Source organism: Mastomys coucha, unplaced genomic scaffold (genome assembly GCF_008632895.1).
Source record: "Mastomys coucha isolate ucsf_1 unplaced genomic scaffold, UCSF_Mcou_1 pScaffold6, whole genome shotgun sequence".
Lineage (NCBI taxonomy): Eukaryota > Metazoa > Chordata > Mammalia > Rodentia > Muridae > Mastomys > Mastomys coucha.
The window spans coordinates 113,805,180-113,822,377 of record NW_022196912.1 but is presented as its reverse complement, the minus strand read 5'-3'; the positions used below and the strand labels follow the sequence as shown (position 1 = coordinate 113,822,377).

The 17,198-nt window shown below is 43.1% G+C and overlaps 1 protein-coding gene across 11 annotated transcripts in view; it reads left to right on the top strand.

The window, feature by feature from the left end:
* Efcab11 (EF-hand calcium binding domain 11) overlaps positions 1–17,198 on the top strand; it is a 239,261-nt gene that overhangs the window by 99,773 nt on the left and 122,290 nt on the right. The window contains exon 7 of one of the 11 annotated variants that reach the window (XR_004114631.1): positions 3,118–4,079. The exons of the other annotated variants lie outside the window; for them this stretch is intronic. The gene's annotated coding sequence lies outside the window, so the exon portion shown is untranslated. Of the gene's footprint in view, positions 1–3,117; positions 4,080–17,198 lie in introns of those variants that run through there. 11 annotated transcript variants of the gene reach the window in all.

The following is a 17,198-nucleotide window of genomic DNA, read 5'->3' as shown; positions in this document are numbered from 1 at the left end:
CACACACACACACACACACACACACACACACACACACACACACACGTCAGAAGGCATTTTGTTTTTAGGTGAGCCAGAAATCAGACATTGAGATTTTGCATGATTTCCTCAATTTAAACTGGTGCATGTGACCCTTCCCTGCTGTCCACAGTCTAGTGAGCTATTGTACTATGGGCAGTGTGATCACAGACAGACCTTGGCATTTGGAATAGGCTCTTACCTTTCTCTGCCAGTTAACTCTCTACCCCATGGTCTATATCTCTCCTCCGTGATATGTGTGCATGTGTGTGCTATTTAAAGAAGGAAAACAAAACAATGTCTTTTTCAGCTGTAGAAATATTTCTGATGTTACCTGAAGGTGTTCATTCTCTGAAAGGCATGCTAAAAATTTCTTACACTCAAACTACTAAGAAAAAGCCCATTTCATTTTTCCAAGGGTTCTACTGAGGTGGATGTAGGAGTAAGCATAATACTGACATAGGGAGGGAGGGTTCAGTAAATAGAACCAAACCACTGACACTCCAGTCACCCCAGAGAGGTCTTATTACTAATAAAGCTAATTTGTAAGATCAGAGCTACTCAGATGATGCTTTATGTCCTAATGCACAGGACTGCCACAACAGGAAGTGTGGTAGAAAGACATGGCGAGGATAAGGTGAGCCCCTAGACTGCTGGCCAGTGTGTCTGAGTCCATGGTGCCTCCATTTAGTGTGACAAGGGACAACAAATTGAGATGTGGCTTTATGTCTATAGGGCATGGATGGGACAGCCAGGGAAGGTGTTTTTTCTAGAAATAGATGCTGAGGTCAGAAGTTTGCATAAACGAAGTGCTCTCTCTAGGTAATAACAGGGTCTCAGGCCTGTGCCTTTCCAAAAGGCTTATGTTCTGAGGCCTATTCCACAGCTGCTGGGTCTAGGCATTGGGGGTTATTGGGTCCCAGAATCTCTCATTTAATGAATGAATTCATTCATTGAATGGACTTCGAGGGACTAGTGCTGGTTTAAGGAACAGGTCACTGTGGCTTTGACTTTGAAGGCTATCTTGTCTGTGTTCTTCCTTTCCCTCCTGGTTCTTGGCGGCCATGCTCCGAGCAGGTTGCTCCATCGTGCCTTCCTTTCCATGATGCTCTTCCCCACTATGACCTAGAAACAGTGGAACCAGACAGCCATGGACTAAAATTTTTGCAACTGTGAGCCGGAAATAAATATTTTTCTTCCTTTTGAATTTTTTTGTACGTGTCAAGTATTTGTCAAACTAATGAAGAGTTTGACTAGCACAGGCTGTGTCTGATGAGGTCAGTTCACAGCTTGGTGGTAGAGAGAGGGCCTGGATGATGTAGTGCCAGGCTGCTCTGTTGGGATTCTCCCCTGCTGTTTTTAATCTCCAAATCCTGGATGAAAGGAAGCAGTGGCCCTACCAGCAGATAAAAAGAAAGTTACTAAGTAGTCCTGTAGGATGAGGGTCTTCCTGTCTATAGCTCCTTCAAGCTGTTCCATGAATTCTACTTGTTAATGATTTACCAGCCTAGATACTTGCTTTTAAAAAGTATTATAGACATCTCTTGAGATGTCATTTATATTTTCTTAGATAACCACAAATGTGTGCCTTATTTTCTGGGAAAATACCTCTAATAAAACGGTAGCTTATGTGTTGTTGTCACTGATAGTTGTCACGAAACCTCTCTGATTAGTCATTGCCGTTTGATCTGAATTGCTTTAAATGGATTCTCTGTGTTATCCATATCCTGATATGTAACAGTTCGCTTTTATTAAGTTTTTTGTTTGTATCTTACTCTTTTGTGCTCATCTGAGTGCATAATTAAGATATCCGACTTCCATTGTTCCTCACAAATATTGTCCCGCTCTTCTGTCTTTAATTAGCGGAAATAATTCCTGTATAAACAAATAACCATCGCAGACTATGCTACTTGCACTCTTTTCTTCTGAGAGTTTAAGTGCATGCCTTGTTTGTTAGGTTCATCTTTTAAGAGAAAAACTAGACATGGCATATTTTGTCATGTTGTATGATACCGTTAGAAAACAAAGTCTCACTTTTGCGATTTTTTGTTCTCATTACACCTTTTATTTAAATTCACTGTAGAATGCAGTATGGCAGGAAGACAAGCTTTGGAGTCACACTGATTGAAAATCTCAGCCTACTCCCTTCTTCATGGCGTGACTTCAGATAAATTGTCTAAATACTTTTCTGTTCCCAGGGTCCCTGCATAATACAATGATGACAGCAGGGCGCAATGGCTCATGTCTCTAGACTCAGCTACTGGGAAGGGTGAAGCAATGTAGCTAGACTTCATGTTTAAAAAAAGATGATAGTAACATTTCCATCATGGCATTATGCAAATTATGTGATTAACATGTTACTTGGTAGCATAGTAAGTGCTCATTAAATGCTAATAATTTTATGATAGAAGACACTCTTTTTTTATGGATAAGAAAGTATATTCTTTTTTTTTAATTCAATATTTTCTTTATTTACATTTCAAATGTTATCTCCTTTCCCAGTCCTCCCCAAGAAATTCTCTATCCCATCCCCCCTCCCACTGTTCCCCCACCCACCCACCCAGCCACTCCCACCTCCCTGCCTTGGCATTCCCCTACACTGGGGCATAAAGCCTTCATAGGACCAAGGGCCTCTCCTCCCATTGATGCCCAACAAGGCCATCCTCTGCTACATATGTGACTGGAGCCATGGGTCCCTCCATGTGTACTCTTTGGTTGGTGGTTTAGTCCTTGGGAGCTCTGGGGGATCTGATTGGTTGATATTGTTGTTCTTCCTACGGGGTTGCAAACCCCTTTAGCCCCTTCAATCCTTTCTCTGACTCCTCTACTGGTGTCTCCGTGCTCAGTCTAATTAATGGTTGGCTTCGAGCATCCACCTCTATATTTGTCAGGCTCTGGCAGAGCCTCTCAGGAGACAGCTATATCAGGCTCCTGTCAGCAAGCACTTGTTGGCATCCACAATAGTGTCTGGGTTTGGTGACTGTATATGGGATGGATCTCCAGGTGGGGCAGTCTCTGGATGGCCTTTCCTTCAGTCTCTACTCCACACTTTGTCTCCATATTTTCTCCTGTGAGAATTTTTTTTGTTCTCCTTTCTAGGAAGGACTGAAGCACCCACACTTTGGTCTTCCTTAGAAGAAACTTTCTTAACCAATTCATCAGATTAAGGGGAGCTAGCCAAGCTGTCCAGAAGACACCTACAGCATATTGAATACTTGTAACTAGTTTCTTATGTCATGTATGCATGCTAAATAACAAGGCATGTTGATCTTGAACTAGATTACAGAGACAAAGGGTTTGGCATATATCAATATACCAGAGAATAAATGTCTAATTTATTTTAAGTTTCCAATTAAATACTTAACTTGTGCAAGTGTTTAGAGTAGGAAACAGATGCTGGGATGGAGACTGGAACAGTTTGCACTTTCATTGTTCAGACATTGCCTGTCAGCTAGCCTCCAAGGGACAGGACATACCTATCAGGAGCAAGGTCACTACTGCCCTTAGCTGAGGGAGTGTCTCAACAGTAAACCAGCAGCAGAAGTGTCCAGCTGCTGGGGGATCCGAGGGACACAGCACAACCTCTATACCGATGTGTCAACCTTTGGTGTATTTTCTCCTTATTAACAGACTTTTAATTAAACGGTACAGATAGCTTCTGACAGAGCATTCTCAATGTTTACGCATAGTCTTCTGAAGGTGCCATTGTGTTTAATCTTCACATACAACAGCTGGCCCACACTTACAATACACAAGAACGTCCTTACCAATCCTACAGATGAATCACGCCAGTAAGTGTAGCTGTGTGTCTGGAGCCCAAGTGATGGATGACCTTTGTCTACTCTAAGTACTTTGCAGGAAATGTCTAGAGAATCACGGGGATAACTCTTTTGTCTCTTTTTTGCTTCTTTAACTGCCAAAGACCTTTGGTGATATTCCTTGGTTAGCTCTGCAGTTTTATGATAAAGGTTATCTTTTTCTTGTGCCCTATGACCTGTAGGTCCTCCATCTGCAAGCTCTTCACTTACTCTTCTCCCTGTCACAAGTTCACTGCCTACCCCTAAGCCCCTTAGACTAGCCTTTCCCCTGTACTCTTGGATCTCTTGATCCTGGTGCCCAGGCTTTCCACTTGAATAGCTGATCTCCAAAACCCCAAAATTTCATTTTTTGGTAGAGCCTCCCATGTCTTAGCACAATTATATATTTGCATGTCTTCATTGTGGAATGCAAATACACTTCCATTTCTGTCCGATTCCTTTGTGTTAGATTTAAGTACTACAGGGGAAGCCCGAGTCCCTTCGCAGTACTTCCATCAGTATGGCACTGAGATCACAAGATTGCTCTAGTGTGTTTATCCTAGAGCTTCATAGCATGTGTAAGCTTTTAGTAGCAATATCAGTGCCTCATTTATACCTAGTCCTCATTTAGCCAAGTTTGTTGTTACCCTGGTTTCAAATTTTATCTCCTTATGTGAACGGGGAACTGAAGCCTTTCATTTGACTTGTGATCTTGCACTTTCTGGAAGCTTATACATTCAATCATGAAACAAATAAAACAGCTGGAAGAAATATTTCCTGAATAAAACCCAAGTGGGGCATTTGAGTGCGAGCCAAGATTTCAGCAGCCCTAGAGGGAGGTGTAAAAAGGCTGCCTGTATCATACGGCTGACAAATCATTTCTGGCCAAACGGCAGTGTCCTTCGGGCAAGGATCAGAGAGTAGGGACTTTTGCACATTTAATTGTCAGAGGACCAGATAAAGTGTTCGCTATAACCTTCCCAGGTCTCACTCCAAGTTAGTTTCCATTCTATAACTGCAGACAGAGGAGCACAGTGGCTCAGCCGACCAAGCAACGGATTGGCATCCTGAGGTCATTAAAGCCAAAGCTAGATCTCCTTCTAAGTGTGGGCCTAGACAAGAAGATATAGAGCCTTGCACTTCCTGAAGGGCTGGTTCCTCTATCCACAATTAAGGCTTATGATACAAATTCAGTTTAAGAATACCCAAGACAACTAACTACTAATAAATGGAGTCCTGTTCAATGAAACCCTTTTTTTTTTTTTTTACCAACTTCAAAATGATAAGGTGAGATTGGTCATTACATCCACTTTGGATTGTTATTTATACTTATATAAAGCAAAGTCTACAGTAGAACTAGATGTTTAAGAACATTGTGTCTCAGGTATATAATCATTTGTCAAGTCATTGACACAATGCTAGCAGTTGCCTTGAATAATGCTATATAAGCTGAAGGGACCTAAGAACAGTCTAGACGGTCTTAAAATGTCCTTCCTGGGCCCTATCTTGGGGCAGGGTGTATCTATGTAGGTATTGTGGTAGGACCCACAAACTAAATCTCAAGTGATCATACTACTGGTATGCAAAACACACAGTAAATAGCATAGTCCGAGACTCTCAGAATATAAAGGGGATTACAACCATTTCTACCAGGCCAGTTAGACTTAATATCAGTCCCACCAATTAGCCAGCTGGGATTTTTGCTCCACTATTAATGAAACAGTGGGCAGGCAGGAAGCCAACCTGCTAAGTCTTGGCAGCATCTGTGTCCCTGTGTTTCACAGCAGCAGGCCCTATTTAGTATTCCAGTGTTGTGCAGGCCTTAGGTATAGGTACCCTGAACTCTACAAGAGCCTCAACTCTAGAGTAAGCCCAGGATGTTGGGATCCCTTGCCCTTTGGTGGCAGCATAGTATAGGTTCCAGGCAAGCCTAGGTGTTCTTCATCTTTGCTACGTAGGTGTAGGAGCCAGGATTCTTCAGCTCTTGGCTGCAGCTCATATTGCAGTTTCTTAGCAGAGCTAGGTATTGGGATTCCTCAGCCCTTAACACCAAGCACTGTTATAAGCTCCCTGGGCTCAGGTGTCTGAGATCTTTGGCACTAAAGGCTTGACATCTCTCCTGAACTCTTCCAGCCACCAGAGACCAAGTGTCTCTTCTCTGACTCTTTGTAGCCCGTTGTCCACCTGCAACCTCAGCTTTCTCCTCTGCACTCCCTGTGCCCCCCAAACGCCAGATGCTCTGCTGAACTGAACTGTGCAGCTGCCTCATCCCTGGCTATCTAGCAGCCAGCCACCCAGCCTTTTTTGTAGCCCAGCCTCCAGGCTGCTTGGTTGCTGCTGCTGCTGCTGCTATCTGCCATCTCTCCTGCTTCTTTTCTTCATATTAGTGCCTCAGCCTATACTACTAAAGTAAGCAAGAAAAGATGGCTTCAGAGAGGCTTTTAGATACCCAATGTCACAACACCAGGAAAGGCAGCACAGGATAGTGTCTCTCAGCCAGTCACCCTAGTAGCCTGCTTATAGAGCCAGAGAAGGGGCAATGGATCATTCACATTACACTTCATAAATAGAAAACATAGCCTTGACTTTTTAACACTGGCCCCAATGGTCTCTCTACTAAACCAACCAATGGAAACACTCTCTGTCTGGCCTAGGTGAACATGATTATGGGTCATCTCCAGCCCGGTAGCTTTAGAACCCCACACGGGGGTCACATAACTGAATGTGAGGGTAATGGAAATGTTGGCAATAGTAAATATGATTCTGGGTGCACAATGACCAGAAATTAATTTAGAAATCAAATATGTAATGGATCTGAGGTATTCCTGGCAATGCTCATTCACGTCACATTGTACAACTTCATAATAGCCCTAATCCTGAACATACAACATGCATACTTGGCACTGTGTCGGCCGTCATGCAATGCCAGCCAATAAATCCCACCTGAAACATTTCAGCTCAGATCCAGGGCCATTGTACGTTAGGAGCTAACAGAGTTCTTACTGTGCACACAAAATTTTCTGTGCTTACAGGAATAAAATTATTTAATTATGGAAAACATAGACTTCTAATATTTTCTAGCTGGTCTTTCCACAGCATGTATCAAATTAATGTATCATTGGATCGTACTGTGTAAGAATGTTTGATATTAAAATTACTATTTGAGTTCCTTGAATTTCATTTAAAACATCATTGAATGATTATGACTAGGGCAGATTTTCAACATTTTTAGTGGCCCTAAAAAAATACCTCTTTCATTTTGTACTACATATTTATTATCCAAAGACATTCTCAACACTGACGATAATAAGACAAAATGTCAATCTGAAAAATACTGAAAATGAAGATGCTGTGTGTCCTACAGCATCAACTACTCAGCCAACTTTTACTTCTTTCTTAATATTTTATGGATATAGAATATCTTTTTATGTGTTTTATGGGTTCTTTGCCTCCGTGTATGTCTATGTACCGGGTGCATAAGGGTCCATGGAGGCCAGAAGAGAGGGCATCAGAACTCCTGTGTCTGGACACACAGATGGTTGTATAGCTAGCTACATGTGGGTGCTTGAATCAAACCCAGGTCTTCTGGAAGAGCAGCCAATGCACTCTAATTCTGAGCTATCCCTCTAACTCCCTTTCAATTATTTATATCCAAATAAACATGTACTTTCATCTCATTAGTTTGAAATTTGACTTTCATCTCTAATAGTAAGATTACATGGATACCAAATAATGCTTAACATTTTAATTTAGGATTTATTTTCAGTAATGTTTGGTTTGTATATTATTTTATATTTGTGTATCTATTGTTTATACCTTATACCCAGAGTTGTATAAAAAAATTCTATAATGAAAAGGGGTTGTGAGTGCAGAAGTTTAACCTGATCTTGACCTGGCTGAGACTGATGATAACATAAAGTCTGGTACAAACTACTTGAAAAACCCCTGGGTTGGCTAAGGCAGTACTTTTAGGAATGAGCAGAATCAGTCTTAATCCTTGTGTAGTTTTCTCAAAGTGTCCTTGGAACATTTGAAACATCTGGTACTGTCATGCGGGTAATTCAGCTGGCTGTTTGAGAGTCCTTTTTTGTGTGTATGCATATATGTGTATGCATATTCTTATGAATGTGCATGCATAGGGGTTTTGCACACACCCAAGTTTATACACATGTGTACAAACCAGAGGACAGCCTTGGGTATCATCCTCAGGAGCAGTCCATCTTGAATTTTGAGACAGGATCTCATTGGTCTGGGGCTCACTAGTTAGGCTAGACTGCCTGGCCAATGAGTCCCAAGAAATTGCCTGTCTCCATCTCCATAGTACTGGAATTACAAGCGTCTCACTACATGGGTCCTGGGGATTGAATGAGTCCTCATGGCTTAAGCACTTTGTCGAATAATCTATCTCCTGAGTTCCAAGTGACAGCCCTTTTATACAAGGCAGTCAGCATGGCAAGATCCACCAACATCTTTTCTTGTTTTGTTTTGTTTTTTGTCTTCAGATGCACCAGAAGAGGGTGTCTGATCTCATTACGGGTGGTTGTGAGCCACCATGTGGTTGCTAGGATCCGAACTCAGGACCTTCGGAAGAGCAGTCAGTACTCTTACCCGCTGAGCCATCTCGCCAGCCCCTAAATTTATTTATCTTTTTTGTTTGTTTGTTTGTTTGTTTGTTTGTTTGAGACAGGGTTTCTCTGTGTATCTCTGGCTGTCCTGGAACTCACTCTGTAGACCAGGCTGGCCTCGAACTCAGAAATCCACCTGCCTCTGCCTCCCAAGTGCTGGGATTAAAGGCGTGCGCCAACACCGCCCGGCTTTTTCATCTTTTCTTATTTACAAGAAAATGAACATCATGAGTCCTTACCATAACAGCTCATCACTAACACAAACACTAAAACACTAACACTAAACACTTTAACACTAATACTAAAACACTAACACTATAAAACTGGCACTAACACTAGCACTGTAACCAGCACTATAACACTAACACTAATACCATAACACATACACTGTAACACTAACGTTAGCACTAGCACTAATGCACTAGCACACTAGCACTAACACTGGTCGCACTAACTATACTTTAACACTAGTCCAGTCTGCCCAGGAGAGGTGGGCTCCCTCATCTGGCTCATCACCGTGGCACAGTGTGATGTTATGACCACACAATAGCTGTAAGTGTACATGCACATGTATGTGTCATAAGACAGCGCAACATGTACAAATACATGGGAAGCCCCTGAACAAGACACTGCAGGGTCATAGAGTTGGGTTTCCTGGCACAAACAGCCCATGGCTGACAAGGAGCAGAAGGAACTGGTGCAGGGAGGAAGAAGGCCCTATGGCAGGAGAGCCTCTGAGAGCCAAGTAAGGCTTTTGTGGAAAGTGCAGGCCTTGCATGTGCAGCACAACGTGATTGTTCTCCTAAGGCTGATAACAAAGGGAATTAAAGGGAAGGTGAATGACTCACCAGGCAAGGAGAGAACCAGTAGTCGCACAGTCGCATAGTACTTTGCCAAAAACAGTGCAGTCCTCCAGATAGTCTTACTGAGGGAGTTCATCTCTTGGGTATCTGCTTTCTTCAATTCTAGTTGGTTTTGTGCAACATAGGGTGAGTTACTTCTCGAACATTACCCGTCACATTATTTTTCAGGTTCTTCCTTTGCCTCTAGTGAATAATCATCTAATCATCTGTATGAGTTAGCATTTTCCATTGCTGTGAACAGACACCATGACCAAGGCAGCCGTTATAAGGACAACATTCAATTGGAGCTGGCTTACAGGTTTAGAGATTCACTCTATTATCATCAAGATGGGAGCATGGCAGCATCCAGGCAGGCATGGTGCAGGAGAGGCTGAGAGTTCTTCATCTTCATCTGAAGGCTGCCAGTTTCCAGGGAGCAAGGATGAGGGTCTTAAAGCCCGTGCCCACAGTGACACACTTCCTCCAGCAAGACCACACCTCCTAGTAGCACCACTCCTTGGGCCAAGCATGTACATACTAGTCTAAAGCTGACTACAGTGATAAACTGTGGGGATATTATGATATTAACAACAAAAGTATCTTACAAACCAGGCTCTGTCATTACAAAGACAGCCCTTGCAGATTCCAGGTTGTAGACAAGCAAGCAGATATCACATGGTCCTACCGTAGTTCAAAAGTCAGTGCTGAAACCTCTAGACCTACTTCTCAGGCCCATTTCTATGTAAATGAACATTTTGAGACAGTGTCTCATTAATCTGGACTGGCCTTGAGCTTACTAGTTAGCCCAGGATGGCTTTAAATTTCTGATCCTCCTACCTCTGTTTTGCAAGTGTTGGGATCACAAGTGTGTGCCTCTCTGTCTGGATATTCCTCCTAAAGGCAATGACATATGCCACATATGTTATGAAAAATCAGCCTTTGACCACTTAAGCAGGCTGTCAGTTACTGCATTTAGACGATTGTAACTCATTCCCATTGCTTGACATTTTGTCAGTTCCAAGGAAGTCCTGACAGCTGATACTCATACAGAAAGTGGAAGAACAGGAGTCAGACAGACAGACAGAGGTGGTGGGGTGTAGGGGTGTCACTGTAGGCTGACACCTACAGAGTAGCCCTTGTGGGGAGCAGGAGGATGTACAGCAGAGCTGAGTCATGCAGAATGAGAGGTGATGAAGGGTTGGAGGGCATAAGAAGGAACTTAAGTAATAGCCTCCAGTTAGACGGCTTGGCATAATTCACCAAAGTTTCGAGGAAAAGGTGAAGAAAGAGCCACAGGACAGTTCTGAAACTTGTCAGTGAACAGCCCTTCAGGGTTCTTCTACACCATGATTTTCTTTTTATCATTTTCTTTTAGCTATGCGTGTGTGTTCGTGTGCGTATGAGTGCATATGTGTTCATGTGTATAGATACCAGAGGTCGACATTGGGTGTCCACCTTGATCACCCTCTTACCTACATATTGAGGTTCAGAGTCTGCCATTTGAATCCAAAGTTCTCTGATTCAGCTAGTCTAGCCAGCCAGCTTGCTAGGGACCCAGTCTCTATCTCCTGGGTACTGAGTACCCAGGCTTTCAGTTGAGTGCTGGGGATCTGAGCTCTGATCCTCACATTTGCAGGGCAAGCACTTTAGCCATCCCCCTAGGCCCACATGGTGATTTTCATCATCTTGACTTGGACTAAAGTTGGCTTTAGACCAGACAATCAAGATCCACAAATGTAGGCTACTGAGTCTAGTGGTGTGCTAGCCCAGCCCATGCAAATGATCAGGCAAGTTGTGCCCACCTTCAGTGATGTTCCCCTTAGTAGCTTCAGTCAGCAAACATGCAGATCAGCGGTTAGTTTTGGATGGAGGCAGTTCTCTAGCCCATCTCTAGACAGTGCCTAGTAAAGGGAAGAGGTCTCAATGTACGTCCCAGCTACCGGGCATAGGACTGAAGCACTGACCCTTGTCTGCTAGGCAGTACGAACTTTGAAATCAGAAGGAGCAGACTTTAAATAACTGCTTTAAATAACTGTTCCTTGATATGTCCATATTTAAGGTGGTAGCCACTGCCTTTTGACTAAAAGGATAGTTACAGATATTAATCCTTGAGAGATAAAAATTATAATAAAATTATGACCATTGTTGAAGTAAAAGAGGAGCACTGAGTTGGTTTTTAAGATGTAAATTTTGTTTCTATGGCTGTCTTTAGGCGGAGGCATCTCACAACATGGCTGAGTGTTGACTGTGTGTGTGCGTGCATTGTTTCACCTACTCCACCAAAGAGCTGCCTAGGCAGATACTAGTGATGTGATTGCCCTTAGTATGGCTCGGAGACAGAGGTCTAAGCTGAGTAACTTTCATGTGGTCAAACATCTAGTAAATACAGAAGGGCCTGGAATGCATGTGTGAATTCCAAGTTGGCTTCCTTTTCCTATGTGCACTCAGCAGACCTCTGAGCTGATGGGATCCATCCGAGCCCACTGAGTAGCTCAAGTCTTGGGTAAATTTGAAGGCTCTGTAGAGCAGGCAGGGTAGAGGCCAAGGATACAACCTTGAGCAGTACTGATGTTTAAAAGGCAAGGTAAAGGTTTAGAAAAGAAGGAAGAACCACAAGAGAATCACAAAAGGTAAGAATTGTAAAAGACTCCTTGAATTTGACAGTGTGAAAAACATCAATAGCCTTAGCAAAAACAGTTTGGATAAATTAGTGGAGGCAGAGGCCAAATTGATTGAGCTAAGGTAAGGTACTTTACTCTGATAGTAAAGTAGAAGTAACTGGTGTGAGCTATCATATGGAAGAAGAGGAGTAGCTTGAAACCTGGAGATATTAAGAATATGTATATATATATATTACTAATAAAATATATAAATCATAATATGTATTATTTATTTGCATATATGTTGCATATATATGTATATGTGCATACATATATGCATGCACACATACATATTGGAACAACATAGTAAAAGCTGAAGGTACAGGAATGACTAGAGAGTTAAGTCCTTAAGGCAGCAGGAGGGATGGGATCAAAGACTGGTAGAATGATAATCCACTGGCTATCAGGTTTGAGTCTTATAGATTATGACAGACCAAGAGGTAGAGAACTCAAGATGCAGCTCACTCTATAGAACCCCAACACACTCACAACTTTAACTACTCAGCAACAGCACTTAGTAAGACTAAAGGCATATAGCACTGTAGGCTCTAGGCTAGATAGGAGATAAGTCAAACCAGGAGGCCATTCACAGACTAAGAGGATGCAGAGAGAGCAGGGTGCTGGGGGTCTCAAGGGGAATGGATGGATGGATGGATGGATGGATGGAGTTGTCAGAGGAGGGAGTTGTCATTAGTAGTCCTGGAGTCTCCACATTGAATAGTTCATGAGCAGAGAATCTCGGGTACCCGGCAAACACTGTGTGGTGCAGCTACTGCAAGTCTGGTTTTGAAGCAGATTAAAAGTGAAGGTTGTCATCATTGAGGCCATCAAGGAACTCAAAGCATAGAGCTGGAACTGAGACCTCACACAGGCATCTCTTTTAGTTTGCATCTAATAAGACCGGATCTCTTTGAGAAGAATTGGTTAATAATTTATGTCTGAGGAGTTCTCTGTCAATTACCGCAGAAACGTCCTTGCCTGATGACTTGCGTTGTTTGCTTGCTTCTTTTGCAGGTGTGTGTAACCTTGGGTGCCATTCCACAGGTGCTCTACATCTTGCTTCTTGAGACAGGCTCTCTCACTGTTCTGGAGCTCACTAATTAGGCTAGGCTGGACGGCCTAATGAGCGTCAGGGATACCCATCTGTGCCTTCCTGCCATGGATATTACAAATGCATACCATGGGACCTGGCTCTCATCCTCTTTAGTTAAGACCTCAAAAGACTTTGATTAGTACCTAATAATCTTTGATTTTTTTTTTTCTTTTTTGAGACAGGTCTCACCATGCAGCTCTGGTTGCCCTAGAACTTGCTATGGAGCCCAGACTGTCCTGGAATGATCGAGACCCACTATCTCTCTGCCTCTTGAGAGCTAGGATTAAAGGCCTTAGTCACCTGCTGCCCTGATAATAGCTCTAACTTCCCATCATGTTTCCCTTCCTGGAATTGGTAGGGGAAACATAAAAAGTTCATTACTTCTCCTTTCACGAGATGGGCAGCTTATGCGTAGAGAAGTAAGTTAGTAATAGCAACTGTCATCTGTTAAGACTTACCACATGCTAGCTACTGCTAAACACTTATATAGATTATCTCTTTCTGGCCTTGTAATAACTCTCTGAGATTGGTATCCTTCCTGTCTCTATTTTATGATGAGAATTCTGAAAATTTGAGAGGTCAGGTCCCTTGCCCAAGGTCACTCAGTCTCTAAGTGATGGAACCAATGTTGAAATCCATGCAGCCTGCCTCTAGCACCTCATGTCAGAGGCCAGTGTGTTCCTGTTAGTTAATGCAGGAGTAGCTTCTCTCCTGGTCCCTTGCCCAGAGACTTACCCCTAGAACTGGGCTCTGTCTTTCCATTGCTCAGCAGCAGCCTGCATCTCCCAAGCGGCATCCAAGTGACCCTAGAGCATGCTGCTACTGAGCGCTGCTTTTCCAGGACAGTGTCCTCCACCGCTATGGCTTGAGACATTTCCCCAAAGCTAAACACTATATCGTTCTTAAAACAGAGCTGAGGAAGGCAAACAGGACATTTCATTCTGCCACTGGCCCTTGGACCTTTGGAGGCAGGAGGACAGTCACACATAGCCCTGTGCGGGAACTTTCAGGCTTCATGTAAGGGAGTTACACTGATGTACAAATCTTAATTCTAAATAGAGGATTAGTGCACATAAAGAAAATAGTGTTTCTTTTTGAATGATGAAAATGAGTTGCCCAGTAAGAAACTTGAAAATCGTGTTCTAAATTAACTTATTTGGTGAAAGCTATTTTCGGAAAACAATGCTTACCCTGTGCAAGCTGCACTCCACCTTCCTTAGTTAACAGCAGTGTGTTGACTGGAGTCTCATTCCTCGGTGACCGGCTGCATATGTAGAAGATGCTCATGAAAGAGAAACAGATGTGCAGAGATTTAACAAATGCAAGCTGGGAATTTATTTCCATTTATGGACCAGAGGAAAACTTGGTTTTTTAGCCTTCTCTGCAAGAGTGAAAGACTATTCGACCTTTACTTACAAGATTAAGACAACAAAACAGTTGTGGTTGACACCATCTGTTATATACTCCTGAACAGTATCAGTTTGTATCAAGTCCCTAACCCTAGCCTGCCTCCCCTCTGCCTCCTCCCACTGCACACTGTACATAAGGCAGGATGCAGATAGGAAGCTCACCTGGCAGATCATCTTGCTGTAGCCCACCCAAATGCTGGGAAGGGTTCAGTTTACTCTTGAGGAAAAGGGGGCCTGAGACCAGAGGGTTGATAACCAAACAGAGGTCCAAAAAGCGATATAGATAAAACTAGGCAGTACCCAGCAAGTTGTTTTCCAACTCCGTTTTGTTGAGGCCTAAGCACTAAAACATCCAAGTGCTTGCTGAAACCAAGTATGGGGTCCAGGGGAGTGGGGTTGAATGTAGAGGGGATAGAGCATGGGGTTCAGTCTGGAAGGCTGTGTCCCAGGCAGTGCTAGCACAGACACCCACGCTCAGTCGTAAAGACCTTGTATCCATTTAACTCCCTAGAACTTCTTTCTACGTGATGATCTCTTGCAGGCCCAAGGGAGGCTATGAGATCAAAGCTGTTCTTTGGGCACTGTCTGCCTCGCTCCCCTCTGTTGACATTTGCACCGACGGCACAGAAACAGCACCTCGTGCATGAGGTACTTCAAGAAGTGGCACCAGTGTAGAGTGGTGGTTACCATGTTTCCCACCACCTGGCTGGCACAGTGTGTTTCACTTAAAAGTATGCTGACGAAGCAACACTGATTATGTATGAAATCTCAGTCCTCACTGCGCCTGTCTCCAATACTCTGAGAAATGCCCACAGGTCGTTTCCATCACATACAAAACTGATCATTTGCACAGTGGGTTGTGTGAGAGCTGAACTGGCCACTGTATTAATGGAACATTGTTTTTATTTGAAAGAGTGACTGACAGACAAACTACTGTTATTCTGACTGTGGTATTTGCTCGGCATTTTCTCAAAAATGATTGAAGCGAACCTGTCATCTCAACAAAAACAACTGGAGGTGTTTGTTGCCAACGATGGAATTTGAACCTTCAAGTGAAAATGAGAATCTGGGAGCTTTGTGCATACCCTTGAGAGTTTGACAGCTTCTCAATAGACTTCTGTGATGAGTTCAGTGCTGCTATTAACAGATACGATTTTTAATGGAATTGGATTTTTATACGATTGTATAATGGAATGTGTTAACATTTCCAAGAGCTATATGTCAGTGAATTAATATTATTTGATGACCAATGTCGCATGCTGAGGCGAAGGAACTCTTGAGAGCCCTGGACACACCGGTGTGCTTTCCTGCAGTAAAACATGCACGCTTAGTTGATACTGATCCAAAGTCTTGCATTGTGGCTGGCTTTTTAAGAAATAACCACTTATGGAGCTACAGTGTGCTAGAAACCTCTGTGTGTATGTGTGTTTATGTGTGTGTGTGTGTGTGTGCATGCACATGCACATATATGTTCATTTGTGCATATTTGTGTGTGTATCTGTGTGGTTATGTGTGTATGAAGTATGCATGAATGCACATGGGAATGCACACGTCTGTGTACACATGTGTAAACACAAGAGAGGAATGCTAGGTATACTCCTCCTTCACTCTTTCCTTATTCCTTAGAGGCAGCATCCTTTCAGTGAACATGGGGTAAACCATAGTGATCCTCTTGTTTCCACACCTTCCCTCCGCCACTGCATGAAAGGTGTGCTTGGCCGTGCTCAGCTACTTACTTAGGTGCTAGGGATCTTCAACTCAGACCCTTATGCATGCATGGCAAGCACTGCACCCACTTAGCCACCCGCTCAATCCTAGTGTAATTTTAGAAGGAATGTCTTTGATCAGATGACATGACTATTGCAGTGTTCCTTGCTTTTACACCTTCATAACAGCAGGAAGCCAAACTTTTCTTTATGTCCCAAACCATATCTCCTCAAAGGGAATTTCAAAGAAGCCGTGCAAGTAACTTAGTGGGCAGTATATTTCAGAGACTTGCAAAAATACAAAATCACGGTAGGTTTTTCACTGTTGTTTCATTGTTGAAATTTGTTTTCATAAAAATGTAGTGGATTTACTGGTGTTCTTTTTAAACGAATTAATTTTTAAACATTTTCTCAGTTTTAGTGGTAATTTCTAGCATGGTGATAATAGGTACAGACCTACACGAACAGACACTTATGAGAGTCTCAATTGTAAAGAGCATAAGGAATCCTGAAGGAGCAGTTTGAGAACCACTGCCCTCGAGAGTTCCCAGCATGCCTAGCCAGTTCATAGCATGGGGTATTGATCAGTTGAGGACCTTGCCATGGAACCAGTGGTTTCTTAGACTTAAGCAGGGGCAGGAGAGAAGACTCAGTGGCTCACTGCACTTGCTGCTCTTCCAGAGAACCTGAGATCAATGCCCAGCACTCTTGCTAGGCAGCTCACAAACGTCTGGAACTCAAGTCCAGGGATCCCACACCCTTCTCTGGCCTCCAGGGGCACCACCACACTTGTAGCAAATACACAAATAAGATAAAACAAAGTCTTTTTTAAAATGAAATCATTTCCACAGACTGTGAGAACTACAGGGGCAGAAGCTTTGGTGCTTGTAGGGCCCCTGGCCCAGTAGAGGGGCTTTCTAAGCACAACTGGTGGCCCTGCTGATTCTCGAAGAATGAGTAAGAGTTTACACAGGCAGAAAATAGAGAGCTGTTACTCCAGCTGTATGGAAAAAGTATGAACCGAGTGTCCATCTGAGTCATCTTCTCC